Below are 15,349 nucleotides of genomic sequence, written 5' to 3'. Positions count from 1 at the left end.
ATTTCTGTGACTTCCCTTCTGTTATGCTGGCCTTCTTGCTATTCTGTCAATGGGTCAGGCAGGTTCCTGTCCCAGGACTTCTGTTTTTTGCTTCTCACCCTCTCTGGAATATTGTTTGTTCATATCCATATGAGAGTTGGACCATAAAAAAAGCTGAGGCCCAAAAAATTGATGCTTTCAGAATTGTACTACTGGAGAAGACTCTTGAGAGTCCCTTATCAAACCAGTCAATCCTAAAGGAAGTCAACCCTGAATTGGAAGGACTGAGGCTGAAGCTGAAGCTCCAATCCTTTGACCACCTGATGCAAAGAGCTGACTCACTGGAAAAGATCCTGATGCTGGGAAAGATTGAGGGCAGGAATTGAAGGGGGTGACAGAAGTTGAGATGGTTGGATGGCATCACTGACTCAATGAACACAAGTTTGAGCAAACTGTGGGAGACAGTGAAGGACAGGGAAGCCTGGTGTGCTGCAGTCCTTGGGGTCGCAAAGAGTCAGACATGACGTAGTGACTAAACAACGATTACTTCTTCCAAGGCTTTATTCAAAGTCACCTTCTCAGTAAGGAAGGGATTCTTAGCCATTACAGCTAAAATATCAAACAACCACTCACTCATCTCTTCAAAAATTTCATTCCTCATTCCACTTCCCTCTTTCCCCTTAACAATAATCATGTTCCAGAAGTAATATAAAATATAAGTTCCCTTGTTTACCATCTCTCTTCTCAAATAGAATATAATCTCCACAAATAAATTTAATATAGTAAAAATGGAATTGAATTTGAGCTGTTTTTTTTTTGCTTTAAAGATATGATAAACCTTTAAAATACAGTATTCCAGTCATCAGAATTGAAAATCCCTATTAAACAGACATTCAGAAATGGTTTAATTTTCAATCAGTACCACAAAGCTTTCTCAACTATGGTTAAGTTAAATTGTTTCACTCAGCCAATAAAAACAGATTCTACAAAAAAAAACAACACAACTGCATGTAACCAAAATAGCTTTTGTTTATATTTCCATGGTTTGTTCAAATTATATTGTGCATTGCAGCTGGAAGGCACTAATTACATATAATTTTTAAAATATAGATAATATAAACAATACAGAAAAGTCCAAGGGATATACATTACTGTCTTAATACAGCATCCAACTAAATGGATTTTTTTGAAATCCCTTTAAAAATCAGGATGCACATAAAATTTTGTATCTAGTTTAATATTACGTGGGTTTCCATAAACAAATCATTATGTAGATGTATTCACATTCTTAAATTACTTTTAACCTCTTGACGGATTTTTTCATTTGGGGATAGTTTGGTTCATTTGGTTCATTTGCTTCCAGAAGGTGCATGCAAGAGAATCTGCATTTTCCTTTTACTGTCAAAGGATTGCAAATTGTTTTCAAGACCGTTGTATAATCTTCACTTACACTAGGAATAACTATAAATAAGAATTTTTATCATGTGCTTGCCAGCCCTGGGTTCAAAAATTTTTGTAATATGATGATTCAATAGGTTAAAATGGCATCCTGTCTTCTTTTAAATCCCATGGATAACTGTGAGTTTAATCTTCATGTACTAATTTGTTTCCACCGTGTCTGACTCTTTGTGACCCTATGGACCATAACCTGCTAGGCTCCTCTGTCCATGGGATTTTCAGGCATGAATACTTAAGTGGGTTGCCATTTCCTGCTCTAGAGGATCTTTCTGACCCAGGAATTGAATCTGCATCTCTTCCATCTCCTACATTTACCACTAGTACCATCTAGATATTTTTATTTAAAATACTGTTGGCATCAGGTAGACTGAAATAATTAGATCAAGTGAAATTTCCAGTCACCTGGGATTGTACATAATCACATACAAGTCATATATTAATCCTAAAGGCCAAAATATGACAATAAATATCTATCTGAAGATACTTATGATCAGCTATACATAAAATGAATGGGAATCACAGTTGAATTCCTCTTTTCAGGGGAGGCATTTGCAAAGCCCAAATTCATTTTAATAGCAATTCATCTATCATATTCCATGCAGTACAAATAAAATATTAAATAATACAGTCCTGGGGAGCTCAGATAAGTGAAATATTTTCTTTTTCAAACATTTCAGTGAAGTACTTTTAGGGATCAAGTTTTGTTCATTTTATTCTCAGATTACAAACAAGTTTCTTAAATTGATGTAGTCTAGCAGTGTAGAAGTTTATATATCAGAATATTTTCTGATATCTATAGAAGTGACACCTGGGCGTGTGACAGTACAAAAGGCCAAATGTTCCTCTTCTATTAATTCCTGCTCCAACATTTCCCCGCTGTCCACTTAATTCCCCTGAAATCTGTTCTTAGAAGATGTACTGAACATAAAAGTCAAAAACTCACTAACAGCAGGATAGCAATACCAAGTTATTTAATTTGTGTTGGCTCTCTCTTTATTCTTCTCTTAAAAATAGTTATTAACTCATTGCTGAAATGAATGATACTGCATCTATGCCATAATATGCAATAGTTACAATGAATAAAAATCAATATGGCAGGAATATCAACCAGTCTGAAATTCTCCCAACCTAATGAGACAAGAAAGCTGTCCACCCATGTGTATGCCTAACATTGAACTAGATTTAAACATGAGGTCTGTACACAATGGTACTCTTGTTAAATACTTATGAATTCTCTATATACTCACATGCAAGAGACAGGCTATAAAATTAGTTGGGTATTATATAAACTGTGTTTATTGTATCTAAACATATATTTTTGTACATATGCTTATACGAGTGTCTGCATCTCTATACAACTACCCTCAACTTTAAATCTGTATTATTTCTTAATTACATATAGACATTATGTTAATCTATTCATTTAAAAATCACTTAAAATATATTTCAAACTGGTAATAACAGTATCATTGAAGAGTGGATTTCAAGGTGTATTCTATGTTTTTATATTTCTGTATTTTTAAACAAATTATAAATGTGGATTATTTAGGGAAGCCAGAAGTGCTTGTCCAACTCTTTGAGAACCCATGGTCTGTAGCCCACCAGGGTTCTTTGTCCATGGAATTCTCCAGGCAAGATTACTAGAGTAGGTTGCCATTCCTTTCTCCAGGAGTTCTTCCCCACCCATGGAACAAACCCAGTCTCCTGCACTGTAAGCAGATTCTTTACCATGTGAGCCACCAGGGAAGCCCTATATGTAAGAGAGGAAATTGAGGTTTATCCATAATATAAGTCACATATTTCAAAATGGAGATGTTCTATTTCATCCATGAAAAAAAAATTCTAAGAGCTAATACCACCATTTTGTACAGATGATTTTAACTACTCTGGAATAGCTGGAAGATTTAGTGTGCTGAGTCAGTGCTCAACAAATAACATCACAGAAGAAATTGAAAGGATGATAATTTACCAACATTGATGCACACCTTCATAAATTACAACCCATTTTGATACTTTGTATTATTTAGTTTCCATGCCTATTCATATCCCCTTTTGCAGATGAGGAAAAATGGCCTCTATGCAGGGGACATGTGACATGAGTAATCCATGCCAGGATCTAATCTTTGCCATGTCTTCAGATCATCATGCCTGGTACTTCTTTCCATCATGTTAAATGTATACCACCACTAGTGAAGAACTATGTTCTTCAAACCAAAATGCTTTCCTTTTACTTCCAGATCTTTGAGCATTATAAACTAACTCGAAGCACATGGACTTCCTAGGGTAAAAACCCCCTCCTGACAGCCCAGCATACAGGTATTCAAAATACTCATCTAAAAGAAGCGAATTTTAATGAAATGTGTCTTTAAACTCAATATCTACTTCCTTTTCTCAGCTTTTATTTCTTCCTATTCCCACAAATGTTAGCATATGACAGAGAATACAACCTAGATACTCAGTTCACAGAAAATAGATAATAATACTGATAAGCTCTTCCACAGTTTTCTGTTAGGGACCCAACAAAACACCTACAAGCTGAAATCTGTTCAGAGCAAGAGAAGGATCATTGTAGAACACATAAACTGAACTATACATGGACAATTCCAATGCAAGAGGAGTGCAGTTTTGCCCCCTACTCCAGGGCAACTTCTTGAGATATTTTTGGTTGCCACAGTTTGGGGGTGCTGCTACTGGCAAACAATCTGGGGGTGCTGCTACTGGCATCTAGTGGCTAGAAAACAGAGATACTACTAGGCATTCTACAATACACAAGAAAACTCTTCCATGTTAAAATTGCATAGGCTCAAATATCAATAGCACCAGGGTTAAGAAGCTCTCATAAACATGTGTAATACAACTACAAGAAAGGCACATAATTAAGCAAACCAAGGAGTCAAAAGTCCTCTACTTATTTTTTTTTTTTTAAGAGAAAGGACACTTTACACATGCTCTATCTTAAATCTCTCAATTTCTTTCTCTCACTTTTTACTCAACTACACTGCATCAGATACATGCACTTGAGATTAGTAAATTTTTCCAGGTCAGTAAGTTCAATGTGCTCTCCTAGTTCTGCTGAAGTGTACATGCATGTTTAGATTCTAAAGGACAGTTATATCAGGTTGCAAAATAGGTATACTTCAGTCTTCTAATCATCAAGTCAAATACAGGACAAGTGGGGCACACAAACTTGTGAACACGTGGCTTATATTTTACAGACCATGAAATGAACAAAAGCATAAGAATGATGTTTGTAAAAGCCAAATGAACAGTATTTTATATTTACTATATATAACACCCGTCACATAAAGAATTTATAAACTTGAACCAAGTGATTCATTCATTCTCATGCTTCCAATTTATCCATCCAAACAAATAGCACATCAGAAGGAATAATAAATTTCAATATGTTTTATGTATAGATTTTGATCAAGCACTGGTGGCTATCAATCATGCTTACAGTTGTTGTAGCTAATTACTTTTAACATTCCCTGAATAGAGTTTCCTGTTAGCTACTTTTACTCTACAATTATATTCCCTTTGCTACTGGGTTATCTTTAAGTGGGCATTTTTGTTGCATCTAAAATAGCAAATCCTCATTTTTCTACCTCCCATCATTGTCAACATAGAAAATTAAACCTGGCCATTGGTATCATTTTATGTTTTCCTCCCCTTTAAGTTAGCTACCTCTGTGAAAAAGCATCATCACTATGTTTTATGGCATATTCCTCTAACAAGGTCCATTAAATGAATGCCTTATTAACTGAAGAAATGGGTTGAGCTGTACTAGGTTAATTTATCTTCAGGAAGTCTGAAATTTAACCTATAACAGAAGGCTTGAAAGAAACCAGTGATGATTGGTTCCTGAAACAGAGCATTAGACTATAGAACTAATTCTCTTCCAACATCACATCCTGCCTCTCTCCTCTCAACAAGGTACATACAAGATCTAGTCTGGACCTCTAACTCTTGATTCAGAATTATGTATTTTCTCTGATAAGTCCACTGAAACAGAGGCAGATAATTACTGCATAAGGAAAGCCCCCTGCTTTGAAAAATCTGTGGGTGATCCCAGAGTGGAAAATAAAGGTTCCAAAACACAGTCAGAGCCTGTAGGATTTTTTTTTTTTGGCTGCATAATAAAATCTTTCTGTGATCTGTCTCTCTCAGCTCGAAGCAGTGATGCCATCACCTGAGCAAACCAAAAACCAGAATAATTTTAGCTAAGATTTTCACTTTAGTATTTCTACATTTTTAGCAGGGAAATAGCAAGGAGATGTACTCTTGATTAATCTGAAGTTCTTTAAATACAGCAGGCATGGATATAAGGAAATACTTTAATAATTAGCCAATACAATTTTATCTTTCACCTGTTACATGACTGATTTTCCTAGTCCCACATCTGCGCGCACCACACACACACACTCACATGCAAACGTGCATAGGGCATAATTTTACCTGCTTTTTAAGACATGAACGTTAACACGAAATAATTGTTATTTCCAAACTCAAACAAGTCAGGCTCAGGAAGTTAAGAAATGAATCAGAGTTAACAAACAAAAGGGCATGTACTAAATAAAGTGTTTTGCTGAGCACAGGAGCCTACCTAATTCCTTTTCATGCATCATTTATAGTGCCCTTTAAAAGAAAAAAGTTTCATCTTAAGCTTTAATAAGCATTTATGGAAGCATTTCATGGGGTGGGGGGGGGGGGCGGGACGCGAGGGGGGAAAATAAAAGAGAGCAAAGAGAAAATGAGCTTTGCCCTGCTGCAGCTTCAGTGCTTAGATACTGTGTAATTTTAGAGGATACTGGAAAGGCAATAATTAAGAAGCACTATGGAAATTTCAATTTCAACGTCCCTGTTTCCGTTCTGACAACGCTTTCCCTCACTTTTACAGACAGACATAAATGACAGCTTATTCTAATATCATCACGATTCAAATGAGCCCTGCGGAGTATCCTTCCAACTTCTTCAGGGGCAAGACAGATAACAGCACATCATCCACAGATAAACATAAACACAGACCCAGCTGGGTTATCACGCTCACATCCCATAGATAGGCTTTATGGCAACGCTCCTGGTTAAGGGGCAAAAAAAAAAAAAAAAAAAAATGTTTTTTTCAAATGTATACTAGCGCTAAGGCTCAGGAAGCATCATCTCCAACTTTCCCATTCGCGGCAGATCCTGTGAAAGCAACCCGGAGAGGAAGATTTCACCAAATATTGTATGGACTCAGCCCCACTGCACAAAAATCTTAATGCCACTCCATGGTAAAGTGTCATTCACGGAAGCCTTACCTTGGCTGACTTTGCCCTAAGTGGTGGAAAGGAACTTAATTTACGAGCATCATAGAGGGGACTTTGCCGGTGCTCGCGCTCGCCGCGCTGGTCCTCGGAGAGCCCGGGCTGGCTCCGCGCTCCTGCGAGCCAGGCTCCGCGGCTCCGCGGCTGCAGCTTCCGAGCGCGCCTCTGATTGGCTGGCACAGCCTGTCCGCCTGATGCTCGGCTTCCCAGTCTCTCCTCCTTCCTCTCCTCCCAGGCTCTCGCGACCGCTGCCTTTCCCTCTGCCTCTTTTTTTATTTTTTTCCCTCCCATCGTGCATACTTTGGGGGCTGCAGAAATTCCACAGCACACAGATCGGACACCCTTCAGCCCCCTCGTAGCAAGGTCGTGCGGAAAGCAGCGCATTCATGAAAGTTAATATATATATATATATATATTAAAAAAAAAAATAACCTGGACCGGCGGCATCAGCTTCAGTTCCACTGCTCTTGAAAAATGACGGCCAGGACTCCGTGACAGTTTAGACCCTCAGTTCTCCGCGGGGGAGGGGAAGTGCGGGACCAGAAGGGGTTTGACTGTCAGATGGAGTGGGAGTAGACATTGGGAAGGAACGAGAGGAAAAGCGGGCAGGGCAGGCACGGACGTGGCAGGCTGGTAATAAATTCTCCTATTTCCGTGCAAAGTCGTCACAGCTTGCTAAACATTCAACTGCTGGCTCATTCATCGGTGATCCCTAGTCCGGTGGTAGCCGTGAAATTGAGCTTGAGTGATGCCCTTTAACGCCTTACCCCAAACTACCCAAGGCGTGGAGGGTTTATATGAGTGAGAGCTCTCCCTTGGAGGTCAGCAGTATATTTGTGAAGACGAATAGGAACCACAATCCCTTTCCTACTCTCCTTGCTTGTACCAGGAAACACACACACACACACACACACACACACACAACTTCTCACCTCCCATTACTCCAGAATAAATGTAAATGATTTGTAATGTACATAGCTTTTGATAACAAGGATTTCAGGCCTGATGGGAAATTATTTCAGCCCTTTCTTCCAACACAAAGTCACCCACACTCACTCATTAAGAACATCAAGCAGCCCCATTTAAAGCCGTGTAGTAAATAAGTGTAGGAGTTTATCTAAATGGAGGGATCATTTGGCAGATTCATTCATTCAGAATTACACAAGACCCTCAGTCATTCCAGCCACAAAGAGAACAGCATTACTTGCTCTGGTTAGCTGATACTATAAATGCTCCCAAGCCAGATATGTGTTAGAGGGAACAGGCCCTCTACAGGCCTGAAAACGTGGATTCAAATTCTGTCTCAGACTGTTAGGTATGTCAGAATCTGTCTAAGCTGTTTCAATTCTCTGAGACTACAGCACTTTCTCTTTAAAATCTGGAGAAAAATGCTCACTTTAGAGGATCTCTGCAAAGATTAAATAAAATCTGTGCAATTTTATTTTATTATTTATTTATTACATTTTGGCACCCCTATGCAGCATGTGGGATCTTAGTTCCCAGACCAGGAATGGAACCTGAGCCCCCTGCAGTGGAGACACAGAGTCCAAACCATTGGACCACTAGGGAAGTCAGAAAATGTGTGCAATTTGAAGAGAGGATGTTTTGAATCAACTAGTGTTATATTTGACTACCTTTATTTGGCTTGACTGATGTGGAATGTGGAGGGATTTAATTTGTTTTGGGGCTTGGGTACAATTAAACAAACCAACAGAAACCATGAAAGCAGCACTTGGATTGGATTATCTCTAATTGTGAAAAAATTGCACATTTAAGTGCATTGTTGAGCCTAAGGAAGATGTTAGGAGTCAATTAGAATTTGAAAAACTCCAAAAATCTAAACTCTCAGGGAAAAGTTGTAGGGAAACAATAGCATCAGAAATAATGAGCCAAAGTTGTATTATGTTTTATATATTCTCTCTCATGCAGTTTCTGATTTAAATTAGATTTCCCTGGCATAGACATAAAATTGTATTCATTTGCGGTTATTGAAAAGGATCCACTTCAAATCTTCCTGTGTTGATGAAGGCCTGGGAGGACAAAGAAAGGAATAGTTATGAAAGATAAAGAGGATAGAAAGATGAACTTTTGGTCTGTGTGGGGTCATGTAGTTTAATTTAAAAATTCCATGTGACATTCTCTAGGGAAGCCTAACTCTTTTATTTGGCTGCATCTGTGCTTGGTCATATCCAACTCTTTACAACCCCATGGACTGTAGCTCGCCAGGCTCCTCTGTCCATGTGATTTTTCAGACAAGAATACTGGAGCAGGTTGCAATTTCTTCCTCCAGGAGATCTTCCTGACCCAGAGATTGAACCTGTATTTCCTGAAGCTTCTGCATTGAAGATTTTTTATCATTGAGCCATCTGGGAAGCCTTTAGCTACCTTCAGTTGAATACAATAGAATGTTTATCAGTTTGCTACAAAAGCTTTTCCTAAGACACCAACACTGAGCATCCTAGGGACACACTTGAAACTGATGTGTTTTTGTTAGCCTTCCTTGGTGGTTTTCCCTGGATAAGATCATAAGGAGCACATGAGTAAGCAGTCATAATGGAAGCCAACAGGTACTTGGTCCTGAATGGGAAAACATGGAGAAGGATCTGTGAGCTTCACCAAAAAATACAAAATATTTCCAGGAAAAGAACCCATTCCCTGAGGGAGGATTTATATCCATGAGACAGCACTCAGATTAAAGGCTTCAGTCAGACTCTCCACAAACCCAGTGATGAAACGTACAAGGGATTGAAATGGCTTCTGAAGTTTGCTATTCTGAATCCGCACTGACTTTCTCTAGCCCTAGAAAAGCCAGCCCATCAGCCACTTAGTGCTTCTCTTTTGTTTTCAGGTTAAAAAGCAGAAAGTACATGAACTTGTGTGGAACATGCTGCTTGGGGAAAGCCAGGTGGTAGGCAGGTGCTTATTTCCTCCTTATGTCAAAGATAACTTCAAGAAATTGGACAATGCATCAGTCAGCAGAATTTATTACAGAGTTAATCTCTGAAACCGAAAGCATGGACGTTTCTGATCCCACGTCCCCACTTATGTTACCTTGGGAGAGTTATAAGAATCACTTTCACTAGTGACAGGGAAGCATCTAACATGAGATTGATGCTAGTCAGACTAGAGAACTCAAAAGATAAAATTGTAATGCTAAACTGTGGTGGTTCTCAGACAGTCAGACTCAGGAAACTGTCTCCTTAGATGCCATATCATGTTTAGTTTTACCCTGGAAATTCAGGAGGCTCTGTGAAGTTTTCAAACATAAATAAAGAAGGAATGTAAATGAAATGCATAAATATCCCTTGCTATAATTCAGTGCTTAGGACAATTAACTACACAAACATGGTGCTATGATTGAATTTTAATTGAAATGATTATTGAAATTACAATAATAACGAGAAAGTGATCAGATTTCTGTGTAAAGAAAAACAGCTGGTAAAACATGAAGCAATACAGGATTTCCTTTGCAGCTATTTATTTTATGTGCTTAGGTGACTAATAGTGCATTACCTATTTTTTTAAAGAATAAAGAAAATTTACATTGATAAAAAATAGTACCTCTACAAATATACTTTAAGATGACCTAATAAAGTTAACCTTTATTCATTCAGATTATAAATTGCAAAGCACTGGGGAAATACTGATGCAAAAAAATTAAAAAGAGATCAACAATATTTCAAAGTTAACTATATGTGTAATTAATTTTAAAAAAGTAGTGCCTTCCTTACTCAAAATAATATTTAAATTAATAAAAACACCTTTTTAAAGTTTTCTTCAGTGCATGTAACTATCAAAATAATGAACGTGATTTGATCCCATGCTGCTGCTGCTGCTAAGTCCCTTCAGTCCTGTCTGACTCTGTGCGACCCCATGACGGCAGCCCATCAGGCTTCCCCGTCCCTGGGATTCTCCAGGCAAGAACACTGGAGTGGGTTGCCATTTCCTTCTCCAATGCATGAGAGTGAAAAGTGAAAGTGAAGTCATTCAGTCATGTCTCACTCTTAGCGACCCCATGGACCACAGCCTACCAAGCTCCTCCGTCCATGGGATTTTCCAAGCAAGAGTACTGGAGTGGGGTGCCATTGCCTTCTCCAATTTGATCTCATGGGCAGTGTTAAAACCCTTATGAAAAAAGTAACTACTTCAAGCTAGGGTCCACTAGTTAGTATATTTTCACTTATCTTTGAACCCAGTGTCCTTATTCTATCACTTATATAGCAACAAGTATCTATTTTATGGAACTCAGACATATATACTATAGAAACTAAGGTGTTTTACTTTTCCCTTTGTCAGTTTTTAACACTGATTTGATCTCATGGGCAGTGTTAAAAACTGACAAAGGGAACAGTAAAACACCTTAGTTTCTATAGTATGTACATCTGAGTTCCATAAAATAGATACTTGTTGCTATATAAGTGATAGAATAAGGACACTGGGTTCAAAGATAAGTGAAAATATACTAACTAGTGGACCCTAGCATGAAGTAGTTACTTTTTTTCATAAGGGTCACACAAAGAATATGCCAGGATTTTTTAAAATAGCTGAAATAATGTCAGTAAACTTGGACAATTTGGTAAAAATAAAATAGTGCAGTAAGACAAGAGATAAGAAAATATTTTCCCAACTCGCAAAAGCAGATTGAACATGGAGTCTCCAAATTTGAAATTACTGAACCAATGTGAAACCTGGCCAAGTTATAAGGTTACTTATTAAAGAGATGAATGGACTAGTAAGGCAAGAAAACAGTTAGGTCACCTGAGTCTGTATCACATTCACATAAAAGTCATTTCAAAATAACCTACTGCTTTCTATGACAGACATGTTAGGCAGGAACTCGGGGAAAGCCACATGACATGGTCTGTCTATATGTCATCATCTCTCACGATTTCATTAAAGCCCACATGGAGAATTTAGTTGTGGTCATGGTTCAGTTGCTATGTCATTTCTGACTCTTTGTGACCACATGGACTGCAGCACACTAGGCTTCCCTGTCCTTCACAATCTCCTGGAGCTTGCTCAAACTCATGTCCATTGAGTTGGTGATGCCATTCAACCATCTCATCCTCTGTCGCCCTTTTTTCCCCTTGCCCTCAATCTTGCCCAGCATCAGGATCTTGTCCAATGAATCAGCTCTTCACATCAGGTAGACAAAGTATTGGAGCTTCAGCATCAGTCCTTCCAATGAATATTCAGACTGATTTCCTTTAGGATTGACTGGTTGGATCTCCTTGCTGTCCAAGGGGCTCTCAAGAATCTTCTCCAGCACAGTTCGAAAGTATTGATTCTTCAGTGTTCAGCCTTCTTTATGGTCCACTCTCACATCCATACATGACTACTGGAAAAACCATAGTTTTGACTATATGGACCTCTGTCAGCAAAGCAATGTCTCCTCTTCAATATGCTGTCTAGCTTTGTCATAGATTTTCTTCCAAAGAGAAAGTGTCATTTAATTTCATAGCTTCAGTCACCATCCACAGTGTTTTTGGAGTCCAAGAAAATAAAATCTCTCACTGCTTCCATTTTTTCCCCATGTACATGAAGAATTTTAATACAATTATTTGGTGTAGCATCAGGCTAGGCCTCATTCTCACACATTTAGAAATGTGTGAGAGGAAAGTATCTGGTAGTAAGCTCAGAACTCTACCTGTAAACAGGATAGTGGCTTTTATCAATGGTCTGAACACTGTCATCAGCCATAGAAATTTTATATCTGAAGCTAGTGCATTTGGATCAAGAATTGGTCTTGAAAAACTTAAATGCTATCTCAAATCTAACAAAGAAGAAATACAAATATGGATCCAGATGTAGGGGTCTCTTAAAAATATGGTCATGGAGACAATTCTTTGACTTGTGAGTAAGACTTAAGATATTTCTACTGGTGATAATTTCAGTAGAAATCAACTGCATGATATGGTCATCAAAAATGTAAACAGGTATCCTTAGAAAAAGCAAAGCCTCTATATGAGGGTGGTAAGGATCTTAACTGTAAAATATTGAGAATGTACCTGGAATTTTGCATTTTAAGAAAGCTTGGCTAACTGGAGTACTTTTAAGTTGTCCTTATTTTGTGAGCTGTATCATGATACATTGATTTAGTTGACAGAACCACTATATCTACTCTCTCTCTCCCTCAGCCCTAGGATAGCATTCATTTCTTTCTTTCCCTGCTTTCCTGGTGGCTCAGATAGTAAAAAATCTGCCTGCAATGTGGGAGACCCAGGTTCGATCCCTGGGTCAGGAAGACCTCCTGGAGAAGGAAATGACAACCCACTCCAGTATTCTTGTTTGGAGAATTCAATGAACTGAGGAGTCTGGCAGGCTACAGTCCATGGGGTCACAAAAAGTCAGACTCTACTGAGACAGTAACACTTTCACTTTGCCCCTACTTTATCCATCCTCTAGGGGTTGGAACAAAGGTCACCTTTTCTGCATAAGCACTTTGCTACAACAGGTGTGACAAGACTCTACATTTTTTGAGGGCATAAAATACGTTTCAAAGTTTGTCAATATTGCATTTAACAAACTGTGTTACAGTTAGAGGTAACATGGCATAGTTGTTAAGAACACAGGAAAGCGAAAGTGAAAGTCGCTCAGTAGAGTTCGACTCTTTGCGACCCCATGGACTATACAGTCCATGGAATTCTCCAGACCAGAATACTGGAGTGGTAGCCTTTCCCTTCTCCAAGGGATCTTCCCAACCCAGGGACTGAACCAAGGTCTTCTGCATTGCTGCTGCTGCTGCTGCTAAGTCGCTTCATTCGTCTCCGACTCTGTGCAACCCCATAGACGGGAGCCCACCAGGCCCCGCTGTCCCTGGGATTCTTCAGGCAGGAACACCGGAGTGGGTTGCCATTTCCTTCTCCAATGCATGAAAGTGAAAAGTGAAAGTGAAGTCGCTCAGCCGTGTCCGACTCTTTGAGACCATATGGACTGCAGCCTACCAGGCTCCTCCGCACATGGGGTTTTCCAGGCAAGAGTACTGGAGTGGGTTGCCATTGCCTTCTCTGCTCCTGCATTGCAGGCAGATTCTTTACCAGCTGACCCACTAGGGAAGCCCAAGAACACTAGAGTAGATAGCCTATCCCTTGTCCAGAGGATCTTCCTGACCCAGGAATTGAACCAGGGTCTCCTGCATTGCAGATGGATTCTTTCCCAACTGAGCTACCATCTGGAACCAAACTTGGGAAGCTATACAGTTATATATGCTTAGTTTCTTCTTCAATAAAAATCCCATAATGTTACCTATCTTTTATGCTTCAGAAGATATATTATATAAGTTATATAATGTAACATAAGATTTGCTGGTAGCTCAGTGGAAAACAACCTGCCTGCCAATGCAGGAAACATGGGTTCCATCCCTGAATCCAGAAGACCTTCTGGAAGAGGAAGTAACAACCCACTCTAGTATTCTTGTCTGAAAATCCCCAGAGACAGAGGAACCTGGTGGGCTACAGTCCATGGGGTCACAAAGATTTGGACACAACTCAGTGACTGAGCACACATGTACACATGTGTATAATGTTATATAACACTATATTATATATATATATATATATATATATATATATATACATATATAATGTACTTAAAACTGGGCACATACTAACATATATAAACTTGCTTCCTTTATCACTATGTGTTTGCATATCTGTTTGCTAATTGAATGCTAGCTAGGAATGACCATCTGGTACATCGTATATGCAAATGCAGCTTGATGTAATTGAAGTAAGTCTATATTGGAGATAGGAGACCTAGGATTAAGCCAACTATCTACAACTCATAGTAAATATACAGTTGCTTAACTAGCTTGTTTTACTCTCTCAACATGCTACCTGACTTGTAATTTTGGAGACCACCCTTATTTACATGGAACTTTTGCAATTCTTAAAGAGTTTTACAAATTAAAAAAAAAAAAAAAAGGTCTAGCACAGTCCCTGGCATATAAAAGGCTTTGAATAAAGGTTAGTTGAACCCCAGATATAAATGCTCAAATGTGTTCATTAAATACATTGTATTTGATTTCTATACTTAATTCTGTAGCAGAAAAAGGCAAATCACAAATAAGCTCTACCTAAGACTTTTTTCTTCAGATAAACTATAGCTTTCATGAAGAGTACTGGGGACGACGTTCACTCACTTGGTTCAACCTCCAATATGTATCTATATTTACCTCTCTCCTGTTATAGAATGGAAACTGACATTTCAGTGACCTGAATTATTGTATGATTCTTAACTATAAAGGAAATGTTATATTCCACACAGCATATACTGTTTACAATGCCAGAAAAGGGACACACACTTAAAAAACATTCTATAATCTCAATTTATAAAAACAAGAGTTATTTAAAGTTCAGTTAATTAGAACTTATCATTAACCAATCTCTGATCTTTTCAGAAGTGTATTTAATTTGCTAATGTACATTTGTGACCATCTCAGACATAACAGTGGTATATGCTCTTTTTTTTAATTCAAGTATAGTTGATTTATATCATGTTAGTTTCAGGGGTCGGAGAAGGCAATGGCAAGCCACTCCAGTACTCTTGCCTAGAAAATCCCATGGATGGAGGAGCCTGGTAGGCTGCAGTCCATGGGGTCGCTACCAGTC

At 38.5% G+C, this 15,349-nt stretch overlaps 1 protein-coding gene and 1 non-coding gene across 6 annotated transcripts in view; both read right to left on the bottom strand.

Moving 5' to 3' along the window:
- Positions 1-6,931, bottom strand: part of CDH18 (cadherin 18) — a 605,364-nt gene extending 598,433 nt beyond the window's left edge. The window contains exon 1 of one of the 5 annotated variants that reach the window (XM_059878702.1): positions 6,735-6,931. The gene's annotated coding sequence lies outside the window, so the exon portion shown is untranslated. 5 annotated transcript variants of the gene reach the window in all.
- On the bottom strand, positions 921-996 carry MIR2361 (microRNA mir-2361). Its single transcript, NR_036331.1, has one exon. It is a non-coding gene; the product is annotated as a microRNA mir-2361 (primary transcript).
- Positions 6,932-15,349: the final 8,418 nt, after the last annotated feature.

The sequence above is a fragment of the Bos taurus genome, chromosome 20 (assembly GCF_002263795.3).
Source record: "Bos taurus isolate L1 Dominette 01449 registration number 42190680 breed Hereford chromosome 20, ARS-UCD2.0, whole genome shotgun sequence".
Classification (NCBI taxonomy): Eukaryota; Metazoa; Chordata; class Mammalia; order Artiodactyla; family Bovidae; genus Bos; species Bos taurus.
This window is presented reverse-complemented; position numbering and strand designations above follow the sequence as displayed.